Source organism: Lithobates pipiens, unplaced genomic scaffold, assembly GCF_037356315.1.
Source record: "Lithobates pipiens isolate NorthernLeopardFrog02 unplaced genomic scaffold, aLitPip1_a1.2 Scaffold_3, whole genome shotgun sequence".
NCBI classification, from domain to species: domain Eukaryota; kingdom Metazoa; phylum Chordata; class Amphibia; order Anura; family Ranidae; genus Lithobates; species Lithobates pipiens.
In genome coordinates, this window is record NW_027507790.1 from 92,794,836 (window position 1) to 92,816,333 (window position 21,498).

Genomic DNA, 21,498 nt, shown 5'->3' on the forward strand with positions numbered 1-21,498 from the left:
GACTGGAGGAAGGCGAAGATCCTGCTAATGACATACTTTCTAGGATGCCATTCCCTGAGTTCACACCAGGAAACATATGCCCTCCAGATTTTGTAGTAAATAAGTCTGGAGGCCGGCTTTCTGGCATTGACCAGAGTAGAAAGGACTGGCCCCGAAAGCCCACGGTCTCTCAGAATGTGGGTCTCAGCAGCCAAACCGTCAAATTCAGATTGTGTAAAGCAGGATGGGAAATTGGACCCTATGAGAGCAGATATGGCTGGAGAGGGAGGATCCACGGCCTGCCTACTGCCAACTTCATGATCTCTGCGTACCAAGGTCACCTGGGCCAAGCCGGGGCTACCAAAAGCACCGATTTTGTCTCCCTCTTGACTCTTTCCAGGAACCGCGACATAAGCGGGCACGGGGGGAAGGCATAAATCAGATTGTACTGATCCTAGGGAACTGTCAGAGCATCCGACCCCTGAGCAAGTGCATCTCTTGTTCTTGACACGAATTTGTCCAGTTTTCTGTTGAACCTGGATGCAAACAGATCTACGTCTGGAGTACCCCACCTGCGACATATGTTCCAAAACACGTCGGGGTGCAGAGCCCATTCTCCTGGGCACAACTGCTGGCAGCTCAGAAAATCCGCCTGCCAATTTTCCACTCCTGGAATGAGACTGCAGAAAGGCATGGAACATGCTTTTCTGCCCAGACAAGTATGCGATTCACCTCTTTTTGCGCAGCCAGACTCCTGGTACCACCCTGGTGATTGATATAGGCCACTGCTGTGGCATTGTCGGACTGAACCCGAACAGGGAGACCCCGTAGTCTGCAAGACCACTTTATGAGAGCCATATAAACTGCCTGGATCTCCAAGACATTTATGGGCAATAGCTTCTCGATCGCAGACCATTTCCCCTGCGAGCATGTCTCCTCCAACACTGCTCCCCAGCCTGTCAGGCTGGCGTCTGTCTTAATAATCTTCCATAGAAGAGGAAGAAAAGTTTTGCCTTTTAGCAAATTCTCAGTTTGTAACCACCAGACGAGACTCTTGCGTGTCCCTGGGGATAGACGCATAGGAAGATCCAAGGACTGGGGCTTCCTGTTCCAAGCCGCAAGGATGCATCTTTGCAGAGGCCTTGAATGGAACTGGGCGAATGGAATGGCCTCGAAGGAGGCGACCATTTTCCCTAACAGTCTCATGCACAACCAAATGTGGGAAGATCTCCTGCCCAGAATTAGGCGCACCAGATCCCCAATGGCCAAGGTTTTTGGCCTTGGAAGAATCACCCTGCCCTGAGCGGTGTCGATAAGCATACCCAGGTATTCCAACCTGGTAGGAGGCTGTAGGGACGACTTTTCTAGGTTTATAATCCAACCTAGGCATTCCAGGTGTTCTAGTGTTCTGGTAACACTGTGGTTCAGGAACGCTACTGTTTTCTCCATGAGAAGCAAATCGTCTAGATAAGCCATGACGGCTATACCCTGAGCTCTTAGGTTTGCCAAGAGAGGGTCCAGAATCTTTGTGAAGACTCGAGGGGCCATAGCAAGCCCGAACGGCAAGGCCACAAATTGGAAATGGCACCGCTCTACCGCGAACCTTAGATACTTTTGGTGTGCAGGAAAAATTGTCACATGGAGATATGCATCCTTGATGTCTATTGATGCCATAAACTCTCCCCCTTGCAGGAAGGAGACCACAGTGCGAATTGACTGCATTCGTAAGGACCGGATGCATAAAAAACGGTTCAGATCCTTCAGATCCAGGATAAGTCTGACACTTCCATTTGGCTTCGGAACGGTGAAGAGATTCGAGTAAAACCCTGAACCCTGTTCTTTTAGGTCCACTTCTACTGTCACCCCCTGGGATAGTAAGTGATCTAAGGCCAGAAATAGCGGCTTTTGCTTTACTGGTTCCCTGGGGATCCTTGACCTTAGAAAGCGAGAAGGTGGAATCTCCTGAGACTCTAGCTTGTAGCCCAGAGATACAGAAGAGATCACCCACTTGTCCCGGATCTCTTCCCGCCAGGCTTCTGCAAACTGCAGGAGCTTTCCCCCCACTCAGCCGAGCGGGGGCGCCCCTTCACAAGGAAGTTTTTGGGCTCTGCTTGGCAGGCTTTCCCCCCCAGGATTTATTCTGCCCCTGGGCCCGGCCTTGAGCCTTTCCTGTAGAGGAGGGTTGAGAAGGCCGTCGCCACTGCTTAGAGCTTGATGCACCAGGAGAGAGAGAATGCCTAAATGGTGGACGTTTGCTCCTTTTGACTGGAAGGAGAGTAGATTTACCCCCTGAAATTTTTTGGACGAATTTGTCTAATTCTTCTCCAAACAAACGTTCCCCTTTAAACGGGAACCCAATCAAATGCTTCTTGCATGATAGCTCAGCTGCCCAATTCTTTAGCCATATGGCCCTTCGCATGTGTACCAACAGGAGAGACAAACGAGATGCTTGTTGGACAGAATCCAAAATCGCATCAATCATGAAACACAGAATTTGAGGTATTTCTGCATAATTCTCCACTTCCTCACTGGGAAGGAGGCCAAGCATCTGCTTAACTTGTTCCTTGAGGAACTGACACAACCCCACGGCTGCAACTGTAGGTTGCACTACAGCGCCAGTCATGGAAAAGGAGGCTTTTAATAATGTTTCCAGCTGCTTATCAGTTGGATCTTTAAACACCTGAGCATTATCCAACGGACAGGTCGGGTTTTTATTCACGCAAGAAACAGCCGCATCAACAGATGGGACCCCCCATTTCTTGGTGAAACTTTCCTCCAGAGGATAATGCATAGAACCTTTTAGGAGGAGCAAACAGTTTATCGGGATGTCCCCAATCCTCATACAACAATTTATCCATTAAGGGATGAATTGGAAAGGAAAAGGCAGTCTGTGGGACTTTCCTGACTCCCAGGGAAGAAACAGAGGACGTAGAGACTTCAGCAGCAGGCATTCTGAATGTGGTACACACCAATTTAGTATAATACTGCACCTGTTTTCTGAGCGCCTGGGAGGAGGGGACTCTCTCCTCTTCCTCTGATTCCTCCGACTGCTCAAGATCCCTGTCCCAAGATAGGGATCTCTCCTCATTGTCAGAAGAATCATCTGAAAGAGGAATCTCAGCAGAGGTTTACCCCTTTTCCTGCTATCTTTCAGGGAAGCAGAAATAAAATTAATGATTCTCCCTTCAAAACCCTCCAATGTAGCCCTAAGGGAGTCCTCAGTGACGTATACCGGGGCTGAGACATTAGGAGAGGCTGCAAAACCTGACAGGGGCACTGACTCATCCTGTGAGGCTGGCTCCAGTCTTGCAGGGGGGGATGGTAACTTACAGGCAGACCTAGGCGGTGATTTACCAGTGCCCCTGTTACCCCCCCCTGAGACCCTCTTACGAGGAGACATAGTCCTAAGCTACAAAGCAGAGGTACTAGTACAAAGTGCAATCACTGTTGTGCTTAAAGTCTCACAATAAATATATATGCTTAAACTGCACAACCTGATGCTGAGTAGGTGTCTTCGGTTTTCCTGGTTCCAATCCCTTGGGATGCTTACTGCCCACAGCTCCTGTGTCTCACACTTACAGCCCCCTGACGCTCTGGGCTTTCTAAATATGCTGCCTGGCACCTGTGCAGTACAGCGCCGTGCACACCCACGTGCACGGCTCACAACCACACTCCCCCCTCCTCCATTAGCCCGGGAGCGCACTCGGCGCGTGCACGAGCGAGTGCGCGTGCACGAGGACAACTGGAATCCAGGGGGGAAAGTGAATCTCCATCGGAGCTGCGTGGGACCCCCAGACTACGTGGGACCCCTGTATTACCTATATTGTGGCAGGGATTGCAGTGGAGACGTGAGACATCTGGGGAACCAGGCTTCACTGAGCGTGTGTACTGAAAGGCATGTAAGTATGCATCAGGCTGCTCTTACTTCCTCTAGTGGTGGAAACCAGGTAAGACATACTACTACTCAAATTAAGAAATCCATAATATATATAGGATTAACTTCCCTTACCTGTCCTCGCCGCAGTAATTGCTGAAAACAGACAGATTCCAGCCTTCACCCATCACGGCGGGCAGAGTTGTGCCAACCTTCAGGTTTTTTTGGGGTTCTTTCTCAGAAGAGCCTCCTACCTGGACCTTGTAAAAGACTCTGCCAGAAACTTTCGTGCCACTATGTAAATAGTACACCAAGTCTGGTTTTTCCAGAGCCCAGTCTTCCAATAAGAGAGGATTTACAGGCAAAACCTAATTTCTTCGGATGACGAGGCCTGGGTACCATACCATCTTGGGAGTCAAAATATCGGCCCGAGATATGGATCCGGTTTGTTGTAGCCCTTAGGCCCCCGCAGGGACCTGCACAGAGCTTTCTTCATAGCACATGTTTTACGTGACCAACCACCATAGACACTGGCAAAAAAACTGAGGTCCTCTCATATGGGAGGGGTTATATAGGGGAGGAATTCTCCTTAATTGGGGTTAACCAGTGTCCAATCACCAGAGGTGCCTATATAGCCCACTATGTAAGGAGCTCCTGTGTCCCGTGATGTATGATCAAGAAATAGTTCAAGGAGAGAGGAAAAAAAATTTCTTCTCCCTCCTTTCCTTGCTTCCCGTTTCCTCTGCCTGTGGAATTTAGCAAGAGTGGGGGAACAACCAGGTGGGTGCCACTGTATGTCTGCACAGCGGGGAGCAGTCTGGTATATAACTGGTACATGGAGGTACATACAAACCGTGGAAGGGAGAGGGGCTCAGGTTATGAAAGGAGCCAGTTCGTTCTCACCTTCCCTGTGGAAGTCAATGCTACACCTCAACCATTCTGATAAAGTCCCATGTTGTGAGTGAAAAAACAGGAGACTTGGAGTTTGAAGTAAAATCCCCATGTGTATTGAATTCTTGCTTCTTGAAGAGGTGTGGTAATCTCCTTAAGCTTACGGCGCTTGTGGCTGGGGATATATCAGGGTATATCTGAATTTTAATACCATCCAGCAAGATGTTGGGGGTTTTGCGGGAGGTTCTGAGGATCTCCTCTTTCACAAGGCAGTCCTTGAGGCATAAAATTATGTCCCTGGGAGGCTTGTAATCCGGGGGTTTAGGGCAAAGTGCTCTGTGTAGCCTGTCACATGCAAATGCAGTCATTGGGGGACCAGGAAGCAAGCACTGGAATAACTTGTGGATAGCAGGGGTTAAGTCAGTGACTGCCTCAGGGAAACCTCTGATTCTCATGTTGTTTTGTCTGTTTCTGTTGCCCAGGTCATCCAAGTGGACCTGGAGCTGGGAGACAGAATCTGTAAGGGCCTCATGATCTCTACAAAGATCAGTGTAGGCGAGCTGCAGTTCATCATGCTTAGTTTCTAAGAGGTCTGTTCTACCTCCAAGGACAGCTATCTCTTTCTGCAAAGTGTTGGTGGATTTGTTCCGTTTGGAATTTCTCTGCTATTTTATTATTCATTGCAGTTAGGCTGTCATCTAGGTCTGCCTTGGTGAGTTGTAGCGTGTACTCACCGTCCTCAGTGAGTGTGCAGGGGCTGAAGCGTGTTGTGTTGCGTGGCGCCATCTTAAGAATTCCCCACCATCTCCCGGACTGTCATGAAGGGGTTCACCCATTGGTGGCGTTGTCGGTCTCTTGGATCGCAGTACCAGTGTCCACCAGCCGGTGTCTTCCAACACCCAGGACCTGTAATAAGAGGATTCACCTGCTAATGGCACTGTTGGATCCTTGGGCTGTAGTACCGGTGTCCACCAGTGGGTGTATCCCAGCAGTGTGGAGCAGACAGCACCTCCTGCGCTCAGTGGTTGCGTGAGGTCAGTTACTGGCAGTCTCATAAATACCCACCAAGCCCTCACATGCTTGCCTTGGTATCTCTCTCCTTGGGCCCTGACCTTGATGCCTGTTACCCGATCCTGCATCTGACCTTGTTCCAGAGCTTATCCTGTGTTCTTGTACCCTCACCATTTGTTTCTGGAAAATCCCTTGTCTTTCTGCTGATCTGCTGTGTATGACCCCGGCCTGGCTAATATCTGGGATTCTGATACTGCCCCTTGCTGTATATACTGTTGTTGTTGGTGGGTTTGTTGGGTTGATTGTGCATTTGTATTTTCTTATTTTATCACCTATCTTAATAGATATCATCACTATTCACTTTACATGTATTTTTGGTTTTCTCTGTGCAGTCCACACAGTCTGGTGTACTAATTCTCCTGACACGGACCCTGAGGAGATAATTAGTTAGGGACCTTTGAGACGGTTTCCCGCAATGGGACTTGGAGGATGGCATGCACCGCTCGTTCCCCCAGGGGTGCAAGTGGTTTTGGGTTTGATTTGAAGATTTTACGGCCCCACTGAAGCGCTGAAGTCCCCGCTGTGTCAGAGTTCCGCTCAGAAACAACTTTACAGTTCCGGGCAAAGCACGCAACTGTTCAGGTGCTTATCTAATAGTTTTTTGAAACTATTGAAACTATTGATGCTCCTCGCTGAGACCACTGCCTGTAGAAGAGAAGTCCACATCCTTGCCACTCTTACAGTAAAGAACCCTCTACGTAGTTTAAGGTTAAACTGCTTTTCTTCTCATTTTAATGAGTGGCCACATGTCTAATTAAACTCCCTTCCACAAAAAAAGTTTTATTCCTATTGTGGGGTCACCAGTATGGTATTTCTATATTGAAAACGTATCCCCTCTCAAGCATCTCTTCTCCAGAGAGAATAAGTTCAGTGCTCACAATTTTTCCTCATAATTTATATCCTCCAGACCCGCTTTGTTACCAGATCAGCTTTGTTACCCTTCTTTGTACTCACTCCATTTCCAGTACATCCTTCCTGAGGACTGTTGCCCAGAACTGGACAACATACTGTAAGTGCGGCTGGACCAGAGTCTTGAAGAGCGGGAGAATTATTATTTTATCTCTGGAATGAATGCCCTTTTTAATGCTAATATTCTGTTTGCTTTGTTATCAGCAGCTTGGCATTGCATGCCATTGCTGAGCCTATCATCTACTAGGACCCCCAGGTCCTTTTCCATCCTAGATTCCCCCAGAGGTTCTCCCCCCCCCCCCCAGTGTATAGATTGTACTCATATTGATTGCATTCATATTTTTGCCACCCAATAGGACTATCTAATTAACTGGAGAGTGCTTTTTATTTGTTCCACATTGCTTGAAAAGACAATTGTGTAAAATATAAAATTGTATACATATGATATTCTCAACACATTTTTTATATTGGACCTATTCATGAAAGGTGGTAATTGATATTTTATGACTGTGATGCTACTTTTTTTTGGTTTTGGTTTTCTTTTTAAATATATTTACTGCAAAGCATTATGCCTTAACATCAACCTTTGTTAGAGGTTATTGTGGCAGCTGTATTTGCTGTCACTGGGAATTATTCTCATCCCACGGTACGTATTTTACAATTTTAGATGGAGTCTAAATCAATTTGACTTGTGGGATCAAAAAATATAACTATATAGTGTATTGTGTCAGCTTAATGTGTCATCCAATAATGACATAGAGATCAGTTTTATATCATAAAGGCAAAAACTATACTCTCCCTGCACTATGTTATCTATACTGTATGACATATGAATTACTGAAGTGGAAAGAAATAATATTTAATACCAGGAAGCTGCACAGGTATTCATACTGTTATCACATTATTTTCTGCCAGTCAACAATAAACCTTAATAAAATAAATCCAGTTTAACAGATCCAGCAAAAAAAAAAAAAACAGAACAAGGGAGGGCACTTCAAAATTCCCTAAAACACTCTAAGCAAACTAGTTTCTATATTTAAGGTGCTTATACCTCACTTAAAACAATTAGATTGGTCCCACTATACTCTTCATTGGGTTTCTTTTTATGTCAATGGCAACCAAAGAGCATAGACTAATTGAGTTGAGTAGAAAATTCTGGACAACTGCACTCCAAATGAAATTTCTTGTACCTTTATTAGAATGAATGAATGGATGAAATACTTGTATAGCGCACAATGCGAACTGAATCGCCTCTAGGCGCTGTGGCGAGCTTTGATCATCTGCTAAAAGAGGAAGGTCTTGAGTTTTTTCCTAAAAGCCAGGTGATTTTCTTTCAGAACATCATGATCACACTGTCCATGTCACAGCAAAGTAATACAGAACCCCAAAAAATAACCCCATCTCTTCATAGACTCATTGAGCAAGAATATAACATACCTAAGCTTAAATCCTTTCAACTTTTTAGTATTTGTAATTTTCTGACCTACACCCCCCTCCATCCTATTTTTATTCACTCTGAAGTTTGCAAATTCTACCAAGGCATGTCTAGCATGCATAAGGGTATATTGTTTTTCTACAACATATTTCAAGACAAGACGTTCTTTTCCAAAACATCACCTATCTTAGCATGGGAGAAGGACTTACTGGAGACCTTTACAAATAAGCAATGTCATAGCGCTCTTCGCTGGAATGTGTGCCATACAAGGTTCTACATTTTTGTGAGGTTATGACGTTAACGTTTAATATAAAGCCAACGCTTCAATAATGAAGATCAGACAGACACACACACCCACAAGGAGAGATGACACAGACATATTCACACAAAGACACTTTGACAAGGTGGAACAGCTGAATTCTCTCAGAAGTCTAATGCCGCGTACACACGATTGGAATTCTCATCGGAAAAAGCTCTGATGGTTTTCCCGATGGAATTCCGATGGAATTCGGCTCAAGCTGTCTTGCCTACACACGGTCACATCAAATTCCGATCATTTATAAAGCGGTGACATACAACGCGTGCGACGTGACTAGAAAAAGGAAGTTCAATAGCCAGTAGCCAATAGCTTCTGTCTCGTAGTTGAATCTGAGCATGTGTAATTTTTTGGCATGTCAGAATTGCATACACATGATCGGAATTACCAATAGAAAGTTTTTCCGTCTGCAAAATTGAGAACATGCTATCAATTTCTGGCTGGGGGAAATAAGGACAGCTAAATTCCGATGGAGCATACACACTGTCGCATTTTCCAGTGAAAAGCTCTCATCGGTCTTTTTCTGGCCGGAATTCTGATCGTGTGTACGCTGCATAAGAATATAATTTCCTGCTTCTTTTTGGTTACACAAGACAGCATGGAGACAGAAGGCAGTAGCCATAAAGCACACATGCTTTTATAAGATTATTACAGCTTTATAACTATTTATTCTATTTCATATATTTTTACCTACACTGAACTGAACTATTTTACTTTTTACATTGTATTTATGATGCCTACTGTGTGACAATAAACTCACACTTTGTTTTAAGTCAGTCTGAATATCAATGCTATTCAACCAGAAACGCCCTTGAGATACAAGAATATTAGATATTGTTTTTATTCTTCATTTATCATATAAAATCAAAGTTAAAACCTGTTCTCCCTCATCAACCATGTCTGAAGGATCTTCTGGTCTCCTTCCTAAACCACATGATTCCATTTCATACAAGAAAGTGTCTATCCTGCAGGCTCTGTCAATTATTACTTTTTTGCGTCGTTCCACGGCCTTCTTCCGAACACCCAAAATCACCAGACTTGTATCTTCAGGGATTTCTTCAGAATCTGTTTCCCCTTCTTCCACATTACTCTTCAGCCCATCAATACTTATCCCTTGCACCCCAACACCTAACACTTTCTGCTTCCCTCTGGTGTTCCAGGTTGTGGGCAGGCCCTAGGTGTCCTCATGTTCAGTGCAGGAATGCTGAACCTGCACAGCAATCTGAGCTCTGCAGCTGTATTCACAGGACAGCCCAGCTCCACAGCCAGCTCAGCATCTTCCACCTCCTGCAAGCTCTCCTCTGACAGGCTCAGGTCACACTCAGTCAGGCTGCCCCTCCACAGCGTGCCCAATGAGCCCACGCAAATCTTCTGTGTGGTCACATGTGTCATGTAAAACATCAGGACAATCTCCTCTACCTCTTCCAACATAGGACACACAAAGAGTGCAAAAGTATACTGTACACAACAAATGGATCACCTTTATTGCGTATCACTTCAACTTTGCACTGGGGCAGGCTTTTTTCCTCTGTAGTAGCTTGAAGCAGGAGCACCACCCATACCAGATTTCAGGAAACTTAATCAATAAGATATTCCTTTTGGTGAATCATCTGTGTCTACTTGCCTTTAATTTTGAGTCACATGTCACTTGAGTCATTCAACTCGCCAACCTCAGAAGTCCACTCCCTTTCTCATATAGTATCACTAGATATCACTAGCACAGGGACAGCAGAAAATAGACCAAGTGGTCCATCAAGTCTGCCCCATTTTTTTAAATTGATATATGTATTTTTTTTTTGTCTGAGTATAGACCTATGTTTGTCCCTAGCATGTTTGAATCCAGTTACTGTTTAATGACTCACTACAACTGCTGGAAGTCTACTACAAGCATCAACTACTCTTTTGGCAAAATAACACTTTCTAAGATTCATTTTGAACTTTCTTCCTCCTTGCTTGAAGTCATGTCCCCTTGTTCTTGAAAAATGGTACACTCTTGAACCTTATTCACCCCATTGATGTATTTAACCACTTCATTACCCAGCTATAGTCATATGACATCCACAGATGGGATCTCCCATCCTGGGCGGGCGTCATATGATGTCCTTGGCTTCCCGCCGCTACTGTGTGCCCCCGGGGACCTGCAGAGTGGCAATCAGGGATCCGGTGTGTCGCTCGGGACACAGCCATTCCCGGATGGGGGTAATGAGTGGGTGGCGGAGTGTGAGAAGCATCCAATCACAGCCGGTCACTATGCAGAGTGGTGTGCACGCTGCTCGTGCGTTCCCCCAGGGGCACGCAACATGGCGATCAGGGTTGAGGCTTTCCCCTAAAAGAATGAAAATGGCTCTTTACCACGTGACTGGCTGTGTCCAATCACAGCCAGTCACAAATGTCAACAAACAGCAGTGTAACGGCTGTTGCTGGGTTCTTCTCCTCACACACCGATCCAGTGTGAGGAGATCAGCTAACAGTGAGCTACACGTTACAGTTTATACTACAGTGTCCAGATTTCCCCCCTAAATAAAGAGTACCTGTCAACACAGTACCTGTCCTCACAGTACTTGTCACAGGAGTACCTGTCACCATGGTACTTGTCACCACATGACCTGTCACCACAGGACTTGTCACCAGGAGTACCTGTCATCAGATTACCCATCATCAGAGTACCTGTCACCAGAGTGCCCGCCATCAGAGTACCTGTCACCAGAGTATCCGCCACCAGAGTACCTGTCACCAGAGTACCCGCCATCAGAGTACCTGCCACCAGATTACCTACCACCAGATTACCCACCACCAGATTACCCACCATCAGAGTACCTGCCACCAGAGTACCTGTCATCCATTCAACCCCATCTGAGTACATGTCCCGTGATCCCATCAGGAGTACCTGTCTACAGCCAATTACTACAAAGGTGCAGCCCATTAGTCCCTGACATTCAGCCCATCAGTGTCTCCCATCATGCAGCCACTATGTCCAGAAAGATATACACTCCAGAAGAGGCATATCAAATTCTGAGTCTGACCGCCCAGTTCTGATTCCGACTCTGTTTCGGAATATGAGCCCATCAAGGGCAGCACATCAGGATCCGAATTGGAGGAGGAAGGAGTCCATCCAAAAAGAAGATGGTCTGAACACCGGGCAGCTGCCAGCAGTGCCAATGGCGCTAGACCCCATGAAGAGAGACCCAGTACAAGCGCTGCTAGACCCCAGGAGGAAAGGCCCAGTACAAGTGCAGGAATTGCCTGCCAAAGAATTAGGGCCCAAACCCAGCTTCCAGATGCCTTGGCAAACTCATTGTGGCTGCCTTCTAGCATAGGGCCAGCCACAAACCCCCCTTTTACAGCACAGCCAGATGTGCAAGTAAACACAGAAGGTTTTTCCAAAATAGATTTTTTTAATTTAAATTTTTTCCTCACAAATTAGTTCAAGGCAATGTGTACCAAACTAATATTTTTGCCCAACAATTCATTCAAAACAACCCCAGCTCAAGCTATGCCCGCCCTTTTGAATGGAGACTCCTAACAGTGGAGGAGCTTAAATTGATTTTAGGCCTAACGCTCAACATGGGGCTTACAAAAAAATGAAGTGCATAAATATTGGTCGACCAACCCTATCTACCACATGCCAATTTTTTTCATCTGTCATGTCCAGGTCCCAATATGAAATTATAATGTGCTTCCTCCATTTCAATAATAATTCACAGTGAAGACCCCCCCCCCCCCCCCCCACTCAGATATTTGCCTGTAATTCATTTTCTCCAAGAGGTTTGCCAAAATGTATATCCCTGACAAGAACATCTCTGTGGACGAATCCTTGGTTCATTTTACAGGCCAGCTGGGAATCAAACAGTATATCTCCAGTAAGAGGGCGAGGGGTACGGGTTGAAGCTCAACAAGTTCTGTGAAAGCTCCACTGTATATGTGCACTCATTCCACGTGTACAAAGGCAAAGACTCCCAGCTCCAGCCCCCTGAGTGTCCACCCTACATGGGAATAAGCAGAAAAATTGTCTGGGAGTTGGCATTCCCACTCCTCCAAAAGGGGTATCACATTTACATGGACAATTACTATACCAGTTTGCCTTTTTTCCGCCACCTATATCTGAAAAATATTTTGGCCTGTGGTACAGCAAGGAAAAATAGAAAGGGCTTCCCACAGAATCTAGTTACAACAATGCTACAAAGGGGGGAATCGACAAGCTTGATGAACGAGGAAGTTTTGGCTGTGAAGTGGAGGCATAGTAAAGATGTGTAAATCATGTCCACCATCCATGATGACACCTCGGTGGAACTTCACAGAAGACGCAGTCCCATTTGAAAGCCTTTCTGTATCCACTAGTACAATAAATTCATGGGGGGGGGGGGGGGATTTAAATGATCAAATGTTGCAGCCCTTTTTATCAACATGAAAATCCCTGTTCTGTAAAAAAGTTGCAGTTTACTTTTTTCATTTAGCCATGTATAATTATTTCATCATTTATCAAAAATCAACGGAAACACCCAAAACCTTCCTAAGGTTTATTGAAGACATTGTCACTGCCCTGATATATCAACAAGTATCCCCCCAGAAAGCATTCGCTCCAATTGTGTCAGCAAACCACACGAGCACCATTTTCCTGATCATATTCCATCATCAGAATCTGGAAGACGACGCCAAAAAAAATGAAATGTTGGGTGTGCACCGAAAGAGGCGTTAGGAAAGACCAGTTTCCATTGTCCCCAATGTCCCTCCTAACCTGGCCTTTGCTTCTGAGAATTCTTCAGACACTATCACACTCTTGTAAACTATTAGCCTATATTTCCCTGTTTTCAATTTCTGTCCTGAATATTTCCCTGATGCCTCCTGATGCCTCTGCCTTTTACCTGCACTGACCTTGGCCTGTTGACCATGTTTTTGCCTGCCCCTTGGACTGATCATTCACCCTGCTACACAGGCATCTCACATATGTGAGGGGCTCTAGAATAGTGTTCTGAGTTGAGAAAACCAGTTTTTGGTTTTCTGTGTTCCCAGAACAGGGTCTGGTGGTCCGGAGGCTTCAAAGAGATTTGGGCTGGAGAAGCCTCTACACCTGTCCCCATTCTTTCTTGACCGATGCCCTAAGCTTGATGGTCCTGCCTGCTCCCTGACAAATACTTTGGCTGTGCTGACCATATCTCTGCCTGTGCTAACTATGAACAGTATTCCTGCCTGCTGCATGGACGATCCTCTTGGCGCTGCAGACCAAATCCCTGCCTGCTACCTGGATCAATGCTTTGGCTGTGCTAACATCTCTACCTGTACTTACTATGGACATTATGCCTGCCTGCTTCCTGTTTTGCTGTCGCTGTCCACGTTCCTGCTTGCTGCCTGGACCGATGCTCTCTTGTGTGGACCACTGCACTACCAAAACTGCAGGTAATCTTTTCCTTACCCTTTGCTCAACAGAATGTATTTTGGTTTGTAATTGGTATGTACAGTACATGCTATGTGTTAGAAATATGAAGGGCCTTCAACAATGTGATAGGTTGGCAGGAATTTATGTGTGTAATTTATGCTCCTAGAATGCCTGATGGTGCTAATTGAATGTTGGGCCTCTGTATGTGGCCAAGCTATGTAAAAGTCTCACACATGTGGTATTGCCATACTCAGGAGGAGCAGCAGAATGTATTTTTGGGATGTCATTTTTGCTAGTTACATGTTGTATGTTGGAATTCCTTATAAATGGACAACTTTGTGTAAAAAAAAATGTGTTTTCCTTTTTTCCCACATATTCCAAAAACTTTAACTGTTCAAAAAACTCATTATGCCTCATAGATTATACATTGGGGTGTTAACTTTCCAAAATAGGGTCATTTTGGTGGCATTTCCATTGTCCTGGTGCTCCAGGGCATTCAAAAGTTTGACAGGTTGTCAGTACATTATATGTGTGATATATGATCCCAGAACACCTGACAGTGCTACTTGGATGTTGGGCCTCTGTATGTGGCCAGGCTATGTATTTTGGGGTGTCAATTTTGCTATGTACATGCTGTGTGTTGGAAATATATCATAAATGGACAACTGTGTTTAAAAAAAAAAATGTGTTTTCAATTTTTTTCACACATTTTTCAAAAACTTCTGGAAAAAAATGAACCATTCAAAAGACTCATTATGCCTCATAGATTATACGTTGGGGTGATAGATTTCCAAAATGGGGTCACTTTGTGGGCGTTTCTACTGACCTGGTGCTCTAGGGCCTTCAAAAGTGTGATAGGTTGTCATCAAATGAATGCTCATAGAACACCTGGAGGTGCTATTTGGATGTTGGACCTCTGTATGTGGCCAGGCTGTGTAAAAGTCTCACACATGTGGTATCGCTATACTCAGGAGGAGTAGCAGAATGTATTTTGGGGTGTCATTGCATGTATGTGTGTACTGTGTGAGAGAAATAACTTGTTATTATGATAATTTTGTATACAAAAAAAGTCTTAATTTTCCCAAGAATTGTGGGAAAAAATTACAACTTCAAAAAACTCACCATGCCTCTTACTATATACCTTGGAATGTCTGCTTTTCAAAAAGGGGTCATTTGGGAAGTATTTGCACTTTTCTTGCTTGTTAGGGTCTCAAGAAATGAGAAATACCTTCAGTACATCAGGTGTAAGCAGGTGTGATCAATTTTCAATAATTTGCACCATAGCTTGTAGACTCTATAACTTTCACAGAGACCAAATAATATACACTAATTTTGGTTATTTTTTACTAAAGATATGTAGCAGTATACATTTTGGCCAAAATGTACGAAGAAAAATTACTTATTTGCAAAATATTACAATAGTGTTTTTTTTTTTCAAAATGTTCTCTATTTTTTTTCCCCTTATATTGCAAAAAATAAAAAACCCAGCAGTGATTAAATACCACCAAAGAAAAGCTCTGTTTATGAGAAAAAAAATGATAAAAAATTTGTTTGGGTAGAGTGTAGCATGACTGAGTAATTGTCATTCAAAGTGTGAGAGCTCTGAAAGCTAAAAATTGGTATGGGCAGGAATGGTGTATAAATGTCCTGCATTGAAGTGGTTAAAGGATTCAATCATGTCTCCCCTTCTTGGCTCCATAGAAACATAGAAGAGTGACAGAGCAGAATAAAGGCCAAGTGGCCAATTGAGCCAAAGACACTTTAAAAAAAAAATATATATATATATATATATATATATATATATATATATATATATATATATATATATATATATATAATTTTGTTAATTTTTTTTTTTCTTTTTAGAGTTGCAAGCTTGACAGTCCTTCAACAGAGGAAAAGCAACTCTCTAATAGTGGAATTTTTGAATTTTTCCTAGAAGGACAATTTTTAAAGCAGTGTAATGCAGGAAACATTTGATAGATGAAGGGGTTGTGAGAATAGTAATGCGGGTAATGCGGGACAAAGGCTCTGAACATGACACAGACTAAGGTGAAAATGCAGCACAGTCCTGCACAATCTGGACTGCTGTGAAGTATGAAAATTTGTCTGTAAACAACACCATAAAATATCAGATACTTGGACAATTACCAGGACAAACATTATAAAAGTATCAGAAATAGACTAATGCTGATTATACATTTATTAAAACTATAATTTACTCTTGAGCTATAGAATAGGTCAAGGCAATGTATTACTCACTGTTGTGGTTGTTTCATGGTTCCTATCAAAAGTGCAGGTTGCAGATTGCCTTCAAAATTTTGGTTTCTTGTGCAATAGAGAGAAAATTACAAGCAGTTTTATTTGCCTGAAAATGTTCCAGCCAGCAGTTGACAAAAATACAACAATTTGTATGCTTGTTATTCATCCATTTACTACAAAAAAAAATAAAAAAAAATCAGTTATCAGTTATTTTCGTATTACTACTTTTAGCCTTGATGCTATTTTCATAAAAAAGGATTGAAATGAGTTGAAACAACTCTATCAAAACAAGATGGATTTTGTGAGAACAACATGAGGCAGTAATTTAAAAAAAATATATAAATATTTATTACAAAAATAATTTAAAATTACATTTAACAAACAGAAGTACCCTACTAACTGACAGGGTCAACAAATACCCAATAGGATAGACATGGAGATATGGATATTAGTGAAATCCATGTGGACACAAAGTGTTGTATGGAATATATCAATAGATATAGTATATAGGCTTCTCTATGCCTTCTTGTCAATGCGTTTCACAAATGTTTGCTTCCTCAGGACATTACTGGGTAGGTGTTGATGAACCTCAGAGGCAGGTGCAAGGGAACACCACATAAAGACAGATTTGCATGAACCAGTGGGGACACCTGTGGCAGTAACTGCCACAGGTGTTTCTGTATGTTTCTGTGTTTCTGTATGTTAAATGCCATTTAAAATATTTTTGTAATAAAGATGTATATATATTTTTTTAATTACTGCCTCAAAATCTGTCTTGTTTTGATAGAGTTGTTTAAACTCATTCAGTCCTTTTCTATAATCATTGGATGATGGCATAGTGAGGATCTCTCCTTTCTATGCTATTTTCATAGTAATTGCCAGGTTTCACTATATGGGTGTCCAGCACTTTGTCTGTCCTATTCACACATATAACACAATTGCAACTGATTTTCAGCCCAAATCCATTTTTCAAGTTGGCTGAAAATAGAAGTGGAAATGTCACTTAAGGCACTTGCACTGCAAAAGAATTTACTAAGAAGTTATATTTATTCTTCGATCTAAGGAAAGGTAGTAAGTTCTATGAGTTTGAAAGAACAGATCTATTTAGCAGATGACAGCAAAAGGAAGAAATAGTACAAAACATAATAGTATGTCTTTGGTTTTGATTTAGGGTAATTTTATAAGCTGTCATTTGAAATCATTAGCTTGATGCAATAGGACAATATTTTTTCCTCCAGAACAGTGCATACAAAAATCTACACAAGTCAGTCGTTGTTTGCTTTACCTATTTATTACAAATTTTTGTTTCTGAAAATTTTGTTTCAAAGGAACTGTCTATTCCAAAAGTAATGTTTTAGCTACATGTGGTGTAGCTAAAAACTGTGCAATAGACATTATAGATGTGGTCCATTAATCCTGCTTGCTGCACCTTTGGTGCACTTTCATCAAAGTGCATGTTATATAGAGATCAATGGTAATGCACCTAAAAGCCTAAAAAAATATATATATATAAAAAAACAGTATCTCTCCCTATACAGAACTGTCAGATCTCCCTAACAGCAGCCAACACACACTGACAACTATGACTGATCTGAGCCCACCCTTTAATAGAAAGAGAGATGCCACTCAGCTGAGCAGGGGCAAAGGTTATGCATTACAGTGCAGGTTCTTTCTTATTTCTCTAGAGAATCTGCAAAGTTTTTGGTTAAAAGCTGGTAATTTGTGAACTTCACTAATCCTGGGGATTCACCTAAAAAACATGGAAGGGGCCTGATCCTCATTCCTAGTTACTGAAAGTTAAAATTCTCATTATTTGAAATCCATCTGTGACAGCTTTGCCATTAGACATCTGCTTGCATTAACAATGCATGCAACTAACACTTACTAACTGTACTCTTGCATTTACACTGTTCCTTTTTAGCATCTTTATATTATGCCAATCATTTCCAAATCTAATTTACTTATCAAAATTTTATAACCTCCATAATCACTGTTCACAACCATTAAGAATTAATGTATGTGGTTTCTTTGTACTGCATTTAGACAAGAAAATGGACAGCAGTGGTTTTGCATTTGAAGTGGCCTATTCATTATTAATTTATATGGTCTTCACAAAAATGATAACACTAATAAATTCATTCCGGAGTAAACGCAGGTGTCTTGTCGAAAGGATTCTGCATTCAGTCTCTTCTGACTAGAGCAGTATTATCAGACAGAGCTGGGACTTCCATGGGCTCATCAGGTAACATGACAGGTCACCGCATGAAATATAGTATGAAGCAGCTCATCTATTATTCGTACTTATGATTCATGAAGCAAAATTGCAAATTAAATTCGGTTGCTTTTAATACCTGACAAAAAGCTGTCAGATGTGAACACACATTCAAATAATAAATTTGTCATGAATGAGCTCTGAACATCTATCCCCTGCAAAACTATCACGCAGGCTCTGATTTTAACCACTACATTGTCAAGGCAAAATTTAAAAATATATTTGCTGATAAGCTGCATTTTTGTATTTGCATTTGCCAAATATGGTGCTTGATTTACAAAATTATGAAATAAGGTAAAGTCCAGCAAAGTGAGTTTTAAAACTTAAGCCTTGTACACACAATTTGATTTTCCGCACACAAAACCTCTGACTTTTGTCTGAAGGGCGTTGTCCGGGAACTTGTCTCGCATACAATCGGCAAGGAATTGTCAGCCAACAAACACGAACATGTTTTTTTAGCTCTTTAGCGCCACAGTTTGGGCACCTTCTAATAATTTCATGTTAGTAGAAGTTTGGTGAGTGTTGATTCAAGCTTTTCATTTTTCGCTTTTCATTTTGCACTTTTCAGTTCGTTTCTAAATGGCCGTTTGTCAACCAGCCATGTTGCTGAGTCGGAGGAGATAACATGTTATTTATTATTGACCTTAGAGTTATTGCTTTAACTCAAGTCCAGTCCAGGAGGAGGAGGAGGATTTCTTGGACCAAAAATTGGTTGCTTTATTAATCGTGACCAATTATGTCATATGCCTTTGCTGCGAGAGCTCCAGGAGAATAATCCAGATGATTTTCAGAATTATCTCCAGATGAGGGACCCCTGCTTTCACCAACTCCTGTCATTGTTGACCACCCTATATTAAGAAGCAGGACACATGCATGTGACTTTTATTAAATTTTTTGGTTAAATAATGATTTGATTTGGTATATTTTCTATATTTTTGGATGCATAGAATGCACTTTTTGGTCAAGTTCTATTGGCAGATAGCATGTCTAATTTTTTTTGTTTTCTTTTTTTCATGCACAATAAAAACATTGTGGAGAATAATACTTGGCTATGTGTTTTACTTCAAAAGACAGTTTGGGAGTAGGCAGTTACATTTAAAAAAATACAATGTAAAATTAACAAGCAACACCAACATAGTTGTATCTTTGTTCGGAAAAACTACGTGATAATGGTGTTGTGGTGAATTTCACCCAAAAAATTAAAAATAACAAGCATAATAATAATATTAGTCTTGATATCACTAGAAAAAAAAAACTTTGAAAATGTGTTTACAATAACTCCATCATTATCACCAGTAAAGCAGCTTCATTATTATCCCATTTAAGAAGAAGAGAATGTGCGCTGCAGTTTGAGATTTCATAATTTCTCCATTACAAACGCTAGTTTACCGCCTCTGGCTCGTCCTTGCTTCAGAGCATGCCTGTTTGTACTTTGGACTTGTGTAGACATGCTCGGAAAATCCAACAACAGACATTTGTCCGCAGAAAATTTTAAAGCCTGCCATCCAACATTTGTCTGTGTAAAATCTGACAATAATTGTCCGATGGAACATACAAACGGTCAGATTTTCCTCCAACAACCTGTCATCACACATTTCCCCTTGGAAAATCCGATCGTGTTTACAAGGCTTAAAACATACAATCATGGGTAAGAAAAAGTATGCTTTTTTTTTCTTATTATTAATGCACTTCACATCTTAGGGATTTTGTAGATGGGTACACATAGCATGTCTTCGGGTGCAATTAGCTTGCATTTTTGGGATTATTTTAAACTGCTTTGGACCATTTCTGAGATTCTTAAAGTCACTTTTCTTTTTTTTTGGGATAAAACCAGCTCTGACATAAAAATAATGTCTGTGTACTAATGCCTGTGTACACAAGGCCTTAGTCAATCAGGCTGAGGGGATTGTTTTATAATAGGTTCTCTCAGCACCTTTCTTACATTGAACAGCTATTTGCCATCAATATATATGAGCGAAATTGAGAACTTTTGCGTCACCAGAATGTCAGTGAAAAATTGGGACATTTTAATGAAATGCATTGGAGACCATGGGAAAGGCCAAATGATGGTGTATTTTGGTGGTTTTAAAGGTCGCAATGGGTATTCAATGGCTCATTAGAGGTGAAAATAACTTATTCCAACTATACTTCACCTATTATTTTGCCCCCCACAAATTGCCCCTGAAAAAAGGGAACCCCCAATTACAAAGAATAATAAATTAAATATTCCAAACTACACCTTATAACCCCCAAAAAATTACTTGAAGCAGAATGTTATTGTTGTAAGATTGAGGTGATCCGACTCAAGTGGTAGTTGGATTTTCAGTGAGTGCGCCAGTCCAAAACTGTATTTTTTAAGGGTATGGTAGCCCACTTTTATTTAAAAGCACGGAAAAGTTCACAAAGACATCAGTAGCACAAGGAGGGGGTTCCACCATTGCTGTATCTTTCCAAATCAGAATATTTTAGCCTTCTGGCTTACTCTCTTGCCACACAGCTGCTTCATGCCTCCAGCCTAGGCCTTAGGTCTGCTCCTCAGACCAAAAGAGTTTCTTAGAGTCAAGCTCTCTCCTAGCTTACTCCTGATCAGCTCCTTACTGCTCTGTCAAAAAAACAGCATCTGCCTGCTGCAGACATGCATGCTCTGGCTGCCCCCATGCAGCCTCTGACTCCTGCAGAGAAATGGGAGTCCCCCTGACTCCCATGCAAAGACCTCCTGTCTGTTGGATGGAGCCCTGAGCCATAGTCAGGTCATAAATAAACAGCCCAGCACACAGCTGTGCAATCAGCATGCCTGCCTCTCTAAAATCTGGTATTAACCGGCAATCTTCCAGGTAGCACAAGGTCCCACTGCCACAGTGTTCAAAGGAAAACTTGGTGGCAGAAAAGTTTGTATTGCATGTTAGTATTTGTTATCTTATAGGTAACATATAGAATTGTGTCCAAACAGTACAATCTAACTTTATCCTTTAAATCCATCTGAAAAATAGCATTTCTTATGCCATGAGCCTTAAGCCTTATAGCTCTATATCTGCTGTGTGGGATTGTCCAAGGCACTCTGCTGCCTGACTCCTCGTTTCAATAAATTTAGAATGAAATTGGTGATATCACTACT